Source organism: Coregonus lavaretus (genome assembly GCF_964263955.1).
Source record: "Coregonus lavaretus genome assembly, chromosome: 25".
NCBI classification, from domain to species: Eukaryota; Metazoa; Chordata; class Actinopteri; order Salmoniformes; family Salmonidae; genus Coregonus; species Coregonus lavaretus.
Genome location: NC_140012.1, coordinates 44,754,284 through 44,767,739, shown reverse-complemented (window position 1 = coordinate 44,767,739; position 13,456 = coordinate 44,754,284). Strand labels below are relative to the sequence as shown.

Sequence of the window (13,456 nt, the reverse complement as noted above, 5' to 3'; positions counted from 1 at the left end):
GATTTTTGCTCACCGTTCTTGTGATCATTTTGACCCCACGGGGTGAGATCTTGCATGGAGCCCCAGATCGAGGGAGATTATCAGTGGTCTTGTATGTCTTCCATTTCCTAATAATTGCTCCCACAGTTGATTTCTTCAAACCAAGCTGCTTACCTATTGCAGATTCAGTCTTCCCAGCCTGGTGCAGGTCTACAATTTTGTTTCTGGTGTCCTTTGACAGCTCTTTGGTCTTGGCCATAGTGGAGTTTGGAGTGTGACTGTTTGAGGTTGTGGACAGGTGTCTTTTATACTGATAACAAGTTCAAACAGGTGCCATTAATACAGGTAACGAGTGGAGGACAGAGGAGCCTCTTAAAGAAGAAGTTACAGGTCTGTGAGAGCCAGAAATCTTGCTTGTTTGTAGGTGACCAAATACTTATTTTCCACCATAATTTGCAAATAAATTCATTAAAAATCCTACAATGTGATTTTCTGGAGAAAAAAATTCTCAATTTGTCTGTCATAGTTGACGTGTACCTATGATGAAAATTACATGCCTCTCATCTTTTTAAGTGGGAGAACTTGCACAATTGGTGGCTAACTAAATACCTTTTCCCCCCACTGTATATATATATATATATACACACAGTGGGGAGAACAAGTATTTGATACACTGCCGATTTTGCAGGTTTTCCTACTTACAAAGCATGTAGAGGTCTCTAATTTTTTATCATAGGTACACTTCAACTGTGAGAGACGGAATCTAAAACAAAAATCCAGAAAATCACATTGTATGATTTTTAAGTAATTAATTTGCATTTTATTGCATGACATAAGTATTTGATCCATCAGAAAAGCAGAACTTTATATTTGGTACAGAAACCTTTGTTTGCAATTACAGAGATCATATGTTTCCTGTAGGTCTTGACCAGGTTTGCACACACTGCAGCAGGGATTTTGGCCCACTCCTCCATACAGACCTTCTCCAGATCCTTCAGGTTTCGGGGCTGTCGCTGGGCAATACAGACTTTCAGCTCCCTCCAAAGATTTTCTATTGGGTTCAGGTCTGGAGACTGGCTAGGCCACTCCAGGACCTTGAGATGCTTCTTACGGAGCCACTCCTTAGTTGCCCTGGCTGTGTGTTTCGGGTCGTTGTCATGCTGGAAGACCCAGCCACGACCCATCTTCAACGCTCTTACTGAGGGAAGGAGGTTATCCTCCCCTCAATATGGTGCAGTCGTCCTGTCCCCTTTGCAGAAAAGCATCCCCAAAGAACGATGTTTCCACCTCCATGCTTCACGGTTGGGATGGTGTTCTTGGGGTTGTACTCATCCTTCTTCTTCCTCCAAACACGGCGAGTGGAGTTTAGACCAAAAAGCTATCTTTTTGTCTCATCAGACCACATGACCTTCTCCCATTCCTCCTCTAGATCATCCAGATGGTCATTGGCAAACTTCAGACGGGCCTGGACATGCGCTGGCTTGAGCAGGGGGACCTTGCGTGCGCTGCAGGATTTTAATCCATGACGGCGTAGTGTGTTACTAATCGTTTTCTTTGAGACTGTGGTCCCAAGCTCTCTTCAGGTCATTGACCAGGTCCTGCCGTGTAGTTATGGGCTGATCCCTCACCTTCCTCATGATCATTGATGCCCCACAAGGTGAGATCTTACATGGAACCCCAGACCGAGGGTGATTGACCGTCATCTTGAACTTCTTCCATTTTCTAATAATTGCGCCAACAGTTGTTGCCTTCTCACCAAGTGGCTCCGTAAGAAGCATCTCAAGAAGCATCTCAAGGTCCTGGAGTGGCCTAGCCAGGAAGGCCCTCAAAATTGTAAAAGACTCCAGCCACCCTAGTCATAGACTGTTCTCTCTGCTACCGCACGGCAAGCGGTACCGGAGTGCCAAGTCTAGGTCCAAAAGACTTCTCAACAGCTTCTACCCCCAAGCCATAAGACTCCTGAACAGCTAATCATGGCTACCCGGACTATTTGCACTGCCCCCCCACCCCATCCTTTTTACGCTGCCCCCCCACCCCATCCTTTTTACGCTGCTGCTACTCTGTTAAGTATTTATGCATAGTCACTTTAACTCTACCCACATGTACATATTACCTCAACTACCTCAACTAGCCGGTGCCCCCGCACATTGACTATGCAACGGTACCCCCCTGTATATATAGCCTCCCTACTGTCACTTTATTTTACTGTATATATAGCCTCCCTACTGTCACTTTATTTTACTTCTGCTCTTTTTTTCTCAACACTTTTTTGTTGTTGTTTTATTCTTACTTTTTTGTTTAAAATAAATGCACTGTTGGTTAAGGGCTGTAAGTAAGCATTTCACTGTAATGTCTGCACCTGTTGTATTCGGCGCATGTGACCAATAAAATTTGATTTGATTTGATTTGATTATTGTCCTGTAGCCCATCCCAGCCTTGTGCAGGTCTACAATTTTATCCCTGATGTCCTTACACAGCTCTCTGGTCTTGGCCATTGTGGAGAGGTTGGAGTCTGTTTGATTGAGTGTGTGGACAGGTGTCTTTTATACAGGTAACAAGTTCAAACAGGTGCAGTTAATACAGGTAATGAGTGGAGAAAAGGAGGGCTTCTTAAAGAAAAACTAACAGGTCTGTGAGAGCCGGAATTCTTACTGGTTGGTAGGTGTTCAAGAACTTATGTCATGCAATAAAATGAAAATTATTTACTTAAAAATCATACAATGTGATTTTCTGGATTTTTTGTTTTAGATTCCGTCTCTCACAGTTGAAGTGTACCTATGATAAAAAATTAGAGACCTCTACATGCTTTGTAAGTAGGAAAACCTGCAAAATCAGCAGCGTATCAAATACTTGTTCTCCCCACTGAATCTAGATATCTTTAGAGTTAATTCGGGAAACGGTAACTCGGTAAACAACTTTTCCAGTGGTGCCCCAAATTCCTAATGAGTTAATTGTTATATGATTAATTTAATCTAGTAACAATAAACATAGTAGGTAATTATTTGATAAATAATCGTCATCACAATAATGAAAGTCACGTCACAAGTATGAAGAATTCGTCAAGAAAAAGACAGAAGAAAGACTTGCTTTTCAGTCAATTTTACAATTTTGTTTGTAACATGAATCCTACATCTTGTCTGGAGAGCATCTTGTCTGGAGAGCATCTTGTCTGGAGAGCATCTTGTCTGGAGAGCATCTTGTCTGGAGAGCATCTTGTCTGGAGAGCATCTCGTCTTTGAGATGCTTTAATCAGTGTAACCTAAGATTACAAAAGTCCTGGGGAGTTCTTCAGTATATTTATTAGAGGTTTAATGTGACTTGGAGGGGGAACATTCATTCTCTACGCAACAGCATAATAATAATAATAATACAACAATAACAGTTAAACATAAGGAACAAAAAGATGAATTCTCCTGAACAGGGACAGTAAGTTGAGGGCCAGTCCCAATTAGCTCCCTAGCCCTTCCCTTTAGCCCTATCCATTCCATGTTTGCAGATCTGCAAAGTGTTGCCCAAGTGGAAGGGGTGGGGAGTACATTGGTACCGACTGGTGGAATACACTTCTCCCCTGCTGAAATAAGGAGATAACAGGAGATACCATCTCAGGCAAAGGTAGAGGGGCCAACAGGAGATACCATCTCAGACAAAGGTAGAGGGGCCAACAGGAGATACCATCTCAGACAAAGGTAGAGGGGCCAACAGGAGATACCATCTCAGACAAAGGTAGAGGGGCCAACAGGAGATACCATCTCAGACAAAGGTAGAGGGGCCAACAGGAGATACCATCTCAGACAAAGGTAGAGGGGCCAACAGGAGATACCATCTCAGACAAAGGTAGAGGGGCCAACAGGAGATACCATCTCAGACAAAGGTAGAGGGGCCAACAGGAGATACCATCTCAGACAAAGGTAGAGGGGCCAACAGGAGATACCATCTCAGACAAAGGTAGAGGGGCCAACAGGAGATACCATCTCAGACAAAGGTAGAGGGGCCAACAGGAGATACCATCTCAGACAAAGGTAGAGGGGCCAACAGGAGATACCATCTCAGACAAAGGTAGAGGGGCCAACAGATCAGAACAGGTCATATCCTCTACAGTGTACTGGTGGACATATTGGGAGATATTATATATTTGGGCACTAGGTGAGAGCAGACCTACATGAGTAGAACATGATTAGAACCATATGTTGAAGTAAACAGTCTAAATGACACAGAAAGCAAACATACTGAACGTCTAATATAATGTTCACGTTCACCAGTGATCCAAGGCACAGTAGCAGTGTCTCATGCTTTCCTTGTTCACTTTCAACTAAACCAATTTAACTTTAACCGCACAGCAAGTGTAACAGAGGGGGGAAATGATGCCAGTTGTTGGTTGGTGTTCACTCTCGTGGCGTTGTGCTCTAACCCAGCATGTTGCATTGGTACTATACTGCAATGCAATCAGCGTCCTGGGTTACTACCAACAGAACCACAGGACTGTTACATGGAGAATGTTACTGTGGTAGCCTGGGTAACAGTCAGTCTACCAACAGAACCACAGGACTGTTACATGGAGAATGTTACTGTGGTAGCCTGGGTAACAGTCAGTCTACCAACAGAACCACAGGACTGTTACATGGAGAATGTTACTGTGGTAGCCTGGGTAACAGTCAGTCTACCAACAGAACCACAGGACTGTTACATGGAGAATGTTACTAGCCTGGGTAACAGTCAGTCTACCAACAGAACCACAGGGCTGTTACATGGAGAATGTTACTGTGGTAGCCTGGGTAACAGTCAGTCTACCAACAGAACCACAGGACTGTTACATGGAGAATGTTACTGTGGTAGCCTGGGTAACAGTCAGTCTACCAACAGAACCACAGGACTGTTACATGGAGAATGTTACTGTGGTAGCCTGGGTAACAGTCAGTCTACCAACAGAACCACAGGGCTGTTACATGGAGAATGTTACTGTGGTAGCCTGGGTAACAGTCAGTCTACCAACAGAACCACAGGACTGTTACATGGAGAATGTTACTGTGGTAGCCTGGGTAACAGTCAGTCTACCAACAGAACCACAGGGCTGTTACATGGAGAATGTTACTGTGGTAGCCTGGGTAACAGTCAGTCTACCAACAGAACCACAGGGCTGTTACATGGAGAATGTTACTGTGGTAGCCTGGGTAACAGTCAGTCTACCAACAGAACCACAGGGCTGTTACATGGAGAATGTTACTGTGGTAGCCTGGGTAACAGTCAGTCTACCAACAGAACCACAGGACTGTTACATGGAGAATGTTACTGTGGTAGCCTGGGTAACAGTCAGTCTACCAACAGAACCACAGGGCTGTTACATGGAGAATGTTACTGTGGTAGCCTGGGTAACAGTCAGTCTACCAACAGAACCACAGGACTGTTACATGGAGAATGTTACTGTGGTAGCCTGGGTAACAGTCAGTCTACCAACAGAACCACAGGGCTGTTACATGGAGAATGTTACTGTGGTAGCCTGGGTAACAGTCAGTCTACCAACAGAACCACAGGGCTGTTACATGGAGAATGTTACTGTGGTAGCCTGGGTAACAGTCAGTCTACCAACAGAACCACAGGGCTGTTACATGGAGAATGTTACTGTGGTAGCCTGGGTAACAGTCAGTCTACCAACAGAACCACAGGACTGTTACATGGAGAATGTTACTGTGGTAGCCTGGGTAACAGTCAGTCTACCAACAGAACCACAGGGCTGTTACATGGAGAATGTTACTGTGGTAGCCTGGGTAACAGTCAGTCTACCAACAGAACCACAGGACTGTTACATGGAGAATGTTACTGTGGTAGCCTGGGTAACAGTCAGTCTACCAACAGAACCACAGGGCTGTTACATGGAGAATGTTACTGTGGTAGCCTGGGTAACAGTCAGTCTACCAACAGAACCACAGGACCGTTACATGGAGAATGTTACTGTGGTAGCCTGGGTAACAGTCAGTCTACGAACAGAACCACAGGGCTGTTACATGGAGAATGTTACTGTGGTAGCCTGGGTAACAGTCAGTCTACCAACAGAACCACAGGACTGTTACATGGAGAATGTTACTGTGGTAGCCTGGGTAACAGTCAGTCTACCAACAGAACCACAGGGCTGTTACATGGAGAATGTTACTGTGGTAGCCTGGGTAACAGTCAGTCTACCAACAGAACCACAGGGCTGTTACATGGAGAATGTTACTGTGGTAGCCTGGGTAACAGTCAGTCTACCAACAGAACCACAGGACTGTTACATGGAGAATGTTACTGTGGTAGCCTGGGTAACAGTCAGTCTACCAACATAACCACAGGACTGTTACATGGAGAATGTTACTGTGGTAGCCTGGGTAACAGTCAGTCTACCAACAGAACCACAGGACTGTTACATGGAGAATGTTACTGTGGTAGCCTGGGTAACAGTCAGTCTACCAACAGAACCACAGGGCTGTTACATGGAGAATGTTACTGTGGTAGCCTGGGTAACAGTCAGTCTACCAACAGAACCACAGGGCTGTTACATGGAGAATGTTACTGTGGTAGCCTGGGTAACAGTCAGTCTACCAACAGAACCACAGGACTGTTACATGGAGAATGTTACTGTGGTAGCCTGGGTAACAGTCAGTCTACCAACAGAACCACAGGACTGTTACATGGAGAATGTTACTGTGGTAGCCTGGGTAACAGTCAGTCTACCAACAGAACCACAGGGCTGTTACATGGAGAATGTTACTGTGGTAGCCTGGGTAACAGTCAGTCTACCAACAGAACCACAGGGCTGTTACATGGAGAATGTTACTGTGGTAGCCTGGGTAACAGTCAGTCTACCAACAGAACCACAGGACTGTTACATGGAGAATGTTACTGTGGTAGCCTGGGTAACAGTCAGTCTACCAACAGAACCACAGGACTGTTACATGGAGAATGTTACTGTGGTAGCCTGGGTAACAGTCAGTCTACCAACAGAACCACAGGACTGTTACATGGAGAATGTTACTGTGGTAGCCTGGGTAACAGTCAGTCTACCAACAGAACCACAGGACTGTTACATGGAGAATGTTACTGCGGTAGCCTGGGTAACAGTCAGTCTACCAACAGAACCACAGGGCTGTTACATGGAGAATGTTACTGCGGTAGCCTGGGTAACAGTCAGTCTACCAACAGAACCACAGGGCTGTTACATGGAGAATGTTACTGTGGTAGCCTGGGTAACAGTCAGTCTACCAACAGAACCACAGGGCTGTTACATGGAGAATGTTACTGTGGTAGCCTGGGTAACAGTCAGTCTACCAACAGAACCACAGGACCGTTACATGGAGAATGTTACTGCGGTAGCCTGGGTAACAGTCAGTCTACCAACAGAACCACAGGACCGTTACATGGAGAATGTTACTGCGGTAGCCTGGGTAACAGTCAGTCTACCAACAGAACCACAGGGCTGTTACATGGAGAATGTTACTGCGGTAGCCTGGGTAACAGTCAGTCTACCAACAGAACCACAGGACTGTTACATGGAGAATGTTACTGCGGTAGCCTGGGTAACAGTCAGTCTACCAACAGAACCACAGGACTGTTACATGGAGAATGTTACTGCGGTAGCCTGGGTAACAGTCAGTCTACCAACAGAACCACAGGACTGTTACATGGAGAATGTTACTGCGGTAGCCTGGGTAACAGTCAGTCTACCAACAGAACCACAGGACTGTTACATGGAGAATGTTACTGCGGTAGCCTGGGTAACAGTCAGTCTACCAACAGAACCACAAGGCTGTTACATGGAGAATGTTACTGCGGTAGCCTGGGTAACAGTCAGTCTACCAACAGAACCACAGGACCGTTACATGGAGAATGTTACTGTGGTAGCCTGGGTAACAGTCAGTCTACCAACAGAACCACAGGACCGTTACATGGAGAATGTTACTGCGGTAGCCTGGGTAACAGTCAGTCTGTGCCTTCATGCTACTGTTTGACAAAGAGTTGACTTGATAGCACCAACAGATCTGGGACCAGGTTCAGATGTACAACCAGACTGCTAGTAAATACATATCTATGATACCATCAAAATAAGGATCAATAAAAAGTTAACAGAAATATATAAAATCAGAGAAAGCTAATATTTTAAGACTAATAGTAGTAGTAATAATAATAAATTTTTTGGTATTTGACAGCAGAGGGTTAAAGTTAGTGAACTGGTTGTGTGCATCCCAAATGACAGCCTAGTCCCTTTATAGTGTGCTGCGTCTGGACAGTAGTGGCCTGATCCGCCTCTTTCACTTCCTTCATCAATCCATGTAGCGAAACAGAATGTAAGCTTGAGAGATCAGGATTGTTGAACGAGGCTAATAGGTTAGTGCACTATACAGGGAACAGGGTGCCATTTGGGAAGCTACCGTTGTGTGCAGCCCTATGTTAGCAACTACAACAGTAGGCTTTATTAAGTTAACAACGGTGGTAGCTAGCTAGTAGCTACCTAGGATGCTATTCTCAGTGTCCCAAATTACACCCCATGGGCTCGGGTCAAGAATAGTGCACTATATAGGGAATAGGGTGCCATTTGGGACATGGAATTACTTCTAGGACATTATCATAGCTTGTAAAGCGGTCAGTCAAAACTCATTTCATTTCATTCTCATCATCAGGTATCATTTAAGTAAAATATTTATTCCATTCTTTTATTATACCTTTCAGTAAGTCAGATTACACGAGCACAGGTCTGCAAAGAGTGCAAATGTAAAGATTAATTAATGATTATACATTATTTCAAAGTTTAATATTCATTTTAAATGTCTTGTTCAGAAAAACAACAGGCTCATAAGGAACAAGTCGAGTCCCTAAAAGAACCCCAAATACTCCCACTCCACCCAGGCCAAAATAACCAAACACCCCTTCCCTTCCAACCCAACAATCTCAAAAACTGCAACTGCACTTCAACCAAAAAACCTTACAACTGAGGAGGTGGGGAGAGAGGGGGAACTGTGGATAAAGGAGGAGGGTAGGAGACTCATTTCTAAAGCGTTGTTGGATATAATATCTCTTCTCATTGGCTGGCGGAGTAAGGGTGTATCCAGGTCATCGTTATGGCAATAGAGGGTCAGGGGTTCGGAGCTACAGTGGCCCCTGGGAAGGTGTGCATCCGAAATGGTACCCTATTCCCTATATAGTGCACTACTTTAGACCAGAGAATAGCACCCTATTCCCTATATAGTGCACTACTTTAGACCAGAGCCATATAGACCCTGCGATAAGACTAGGGTCTTGTCCAGTGTCTTGTACATCAAGCTGTCTCACTCTACACTAACAGGTCGTTGGCCCATGGGGCAGGAGCTTTTCTGGCTCGGAAAAGGCTACTATCGGCCCTGGTCAAAAGTACTATATAGGGAAGAGGGAGCCATTTGGGACACGCCCGAGGTGGACCACATCAATGTACAATGAGGGCCCCGGCTGCGTAGCTAACAGAGCTGTCCTGCCAGTTCCTGCACTGGGACGACTGGGCATAGTTTAGGAAGGAGAAGTTCATCTCTGTTCCACTCTTCCTCAGCTCAGACACAGCCTGGAAAACACAACCAATCACACACAGGAACAGTCAGATACACGTCACATGGCACAGGAACAGTCAGATACACGTCACAGGACACAGGAACAGTCAGATACACGTCACAGGACACAGGAACAGTCAGATACACGTCACATGACACAGGAACAGTCAGATACACGTCACATGACACAGGAACAGTCAGATACACATCACATGACACAGGAACAGTCAGATACACGTCACATGACACAGGAATAGTCAGATACACGTCACATGGCACAGGAACAGTCAGATACACGTCACATGACACAGGAACAGTCAGATACACGTCACATGACACAGGAACAGTCAGATACACGTCACATGACACAGGAACAGTCAGATACACGTCACATGGCACAGGAACAGTCAGATACACGTCACATGACACAGGAACAGTCAGATACACGTCACATGACACAGGAACAGTCAGATACACGTCACATGACACAGGAACAGTCAGATACACGTCACATGACACAGGAACAGTCAGATACACGTCACATGACACAGGAACAGTCAGATACACGTCACATGACACAGGAATAGTCAGATACACGTCACATGGCACAGGAACAGTCAGATACACGTCACATGACACAGGAACAGTCAGATACACGTCACATGACACAGGAACAGTCAGATACACGTCACATGACACAGGAACAGTCAGATACACGTCACATGACACAGGAACAGTCAGATACACGTCACATGACACAGGAACAGTCAGATACACGTCACATGACACAGGAACAGTCAGATACACGTCACATGACACAGGAACAGTCAGATACACGTCACATGACACAGGAACAGTCAGATACACGTCACATGGCACAGGAACAGTCAGATACACGTCACATGACACAGGAACAGTCAGATACACGTCACATGACACAGCCCTGTGTACAAGAAGATCTGTGTAACTAAAGGTGTATTGTAGATGTCAGATTATAATCTGATTGGTTGTTCTTATGACTCACGTTTAGCAGCACTCCAATAGGATGACGTCCACAGATGGTGTTGTGGTATTTCTTCAAGTAGTTGGTGAAGGACATGGGGTCCAGTGTTTCTATAATGCCCATACCCTGGAGAGACAAGACAGAGGGGTTCAGAACCCAGTCTGATACACCTAACAGTTAGCTATATCACCCTAACCCTGGAGAGACAAGACAGAGGGGTTCAGAACCCAGTCTGATACACCTAACAGTTAGCTATCTAACCCTAACCCTGGAGAGACAAGACAGAGGGGTTCAGAACCCAGTCTGATACACCTAACAGTTAGCTATATCACCCTAACCCTGGAGAGACAAGACAGAGGGGTTCAGAACCCAGTCTGATACACCTAACAGTTAGCTATCTAACCCTAACCCTGGAGAGACAAGACAGAGGGGTTCAGAACCCAGTCTGATACACCTAACAGTTAGCTATATCACCCTAACCCTGGAGAGACAAGACAGAGGGGTTCAGAACCCAGTCTGATACACCTAACAGTTAGCTATATCACCCTAACCCTGGAGAGACAAGACAGAGGGGTTCAGAACCCAGTCTGATACACCTAACAGTTAGCTATATCACCCTAACCCTGGAGAGACAAGACAGAGGGGTTCAGAACCCAGTCTGATACACCTAACAGTTAGCTATATCACCCTAACCCTGCAGAGACAAGACAGAGGGGTTCAGAACCCAGTCTGATACACCTAACAGTTAGCTATATCACCCTAACCCTGGAGAGACAAGACAGAGGGGTTCAGAACCCAGTCTGATACACCTAACAGTTAGCTATATCACCCTAACCCTGGAGAGACAAGACAGAGGGGTTCAGAACCCAGTCTGATACACCTAACAGTTAGCTATATCACCCTAACCCTGGAGAGACAAGACAGAGGGGTTCAGAACCCAGTCTGATACACCTAACAGTTAGCTATATCACCCTAACCCTGGAGAGAAGACAGAGGGGTTCAGAACCCAGTCTGATACACCTAACAGTTAGCTATATCACCCTAACCCTGGAGAGAAGACAGAGGGGTTCAGAACCCAGTCTGATACACCTAACAGTTAGCTATATCACCCTAACCCTGGAGAGACAAGACAGAGGGGTTCAGAACCCAGTCTGATACACCTAACAGTTAGCTATATCACCCTAACCCTGGAGAGACAAGACAGAGGGGTTCAGAACCCAGTCTGATACACCTAACAGTTAGCTATATCACCCTAACCCTGGAGAGACAAGACAGAGGGGTTCAGAACCCAGTCTGACACCTAACAGTTAGCTATATCACCCTAACCCTGGAGAGACAAGACAGAGGGGTTCAGAACCCAGTCTGATACACCTAACAGTTAGCTATATCACCCTAACCCTGTAGAGACAAGACAGAGGGGTTCAGAACCCAGTCTGATACACCTAACAGTTAGCTATATCACCCTAACCCTGGAGAGACAAGACAGAGGGGTTCAGAACCCAGTCTGACACCTAACAGTTAGCTATATCACCCTAACCCTGGAGAGACAAGACAGAGGGGTTCAGAACCCAGTCTGACACCTAACAGTTAGCTATATCACCCTAACCCTGGAGAGAAGACAGAGGGGTTCAGAACCCAGTCTGACACCTAACAGTTAGCTATATCACCCTAACCCTGGAGAGACAAGACAGAGGGGTTCAGAACCCAGTCTGATACACCTAACAGTTAGCTATATCACCCTAACCCTGGAGAGAAGACAGAGGGGTTCAGAACCCAGTCTGATACACCTAACAGTTAGCTATATCACCCTAACCCTGGAGAGACAAGACAGAGGGGTTCAGAACCCAGTCTGACACCTAACAGTTAGCTATATCACCCTAACCCTGGAGAGACAAGACAGAGGGGTTCAGAACCCAGTCTGATACACCTAACAGTTAGCTATATCACCCTAACCCTGGAGAGACAAGACAGAGGGGTTCAGAACCCAGTCTGATACACCTAACAGTTAGCTATCTAACCCTAACCCTGGAGAGACAAGACAGAGGGGTTCAGAACCCAGTCTGATACACCTAACAGTTAGCTATATCACCCTAACCCTGGAGACAAGACAGAGGGGTTCAGAACCCAGTCTGATACACCTAACAGTTAGCTATATCACCCTAACCCTGGAGAGACAAGACAGAGGGGTTCAGAACCCAGTCTGACACCTAACAGTTAGCTATATCACCCTAACCCTGGAGAGACAAGACAGAGGGGTTCAGAACCCAGTCTGATACACCTAACAGTTAGCTATATCACCCTAACCCTGGAGAGACAAGACAGAGGGGTTCAGAACCCAGTCTGATACACCTAACAGTTAGCTATATCACCCTAACCCTGGAGAGACAAGACAGAGGGGTTCAGAACCCAGTCTGATACACCTAACAGTTAGCTATATCACCCTAACCCTGGAGAGACAAGACAGAGGGGTTCAGAACCCAGTCTGATACACCTAACAGTTAGCTATATCACCCTAACCCTGGAGAGACAAGACAGAGGGGTTCAGAACCCAGTCTGATACACCTAACAGTTAGCTATATCACCCTAACCCTGGAGAGACAAGACAGAGGGGTTCAGAACCCAGTCTGATACACCTAACAGTTAGCTATATCACCCTAACCCTGGAGAGAAGACAGAGGGGTTCAGAACCCAGTCTGATACACCTAACAGTTAGCTATATCACCCTAACCCTGGAGAGAAGACAGAGGGGTTCAGAACCCAGTCTGATACACCTAACAGTTAGCTATATCACCCTAACCCTGGAGAGACAAGACAGAGGGGTTCAGAACCCAGTCTGATACACCTAACAGTTAGCTATATCACCCTAACCCTGGAGAGACAAGACAGAGGGGTTCAGAACCCAGTCTGATACACCTAACAGTTAGCTATATCA

At 45.8% G+C, this 13,456-nt stretch overlaps 1 long non-coding RNA gene across 1 annotated transcript; it reads right to left on the bottom strand.

The window, feature by feature from the left end:
- Window positions 1-8,620: 8,620 nt before the first annotated feature.
- Window positions 8,621-10,651, bottom strand: LOC311101112. Its single transcript, XR_014609880.1, has 2 exons — window positions 10,546-10,651; window positions 8,621-9,535 (listed from the first exon to the last, which is right to left on the bottom strand). It is a non-coding gene; the product is annotated as an uncharacterized lncRNA (long non-coding RNA).
- Window positions 10,652-13,456: the final 2,805 nt, after the last annotated feature.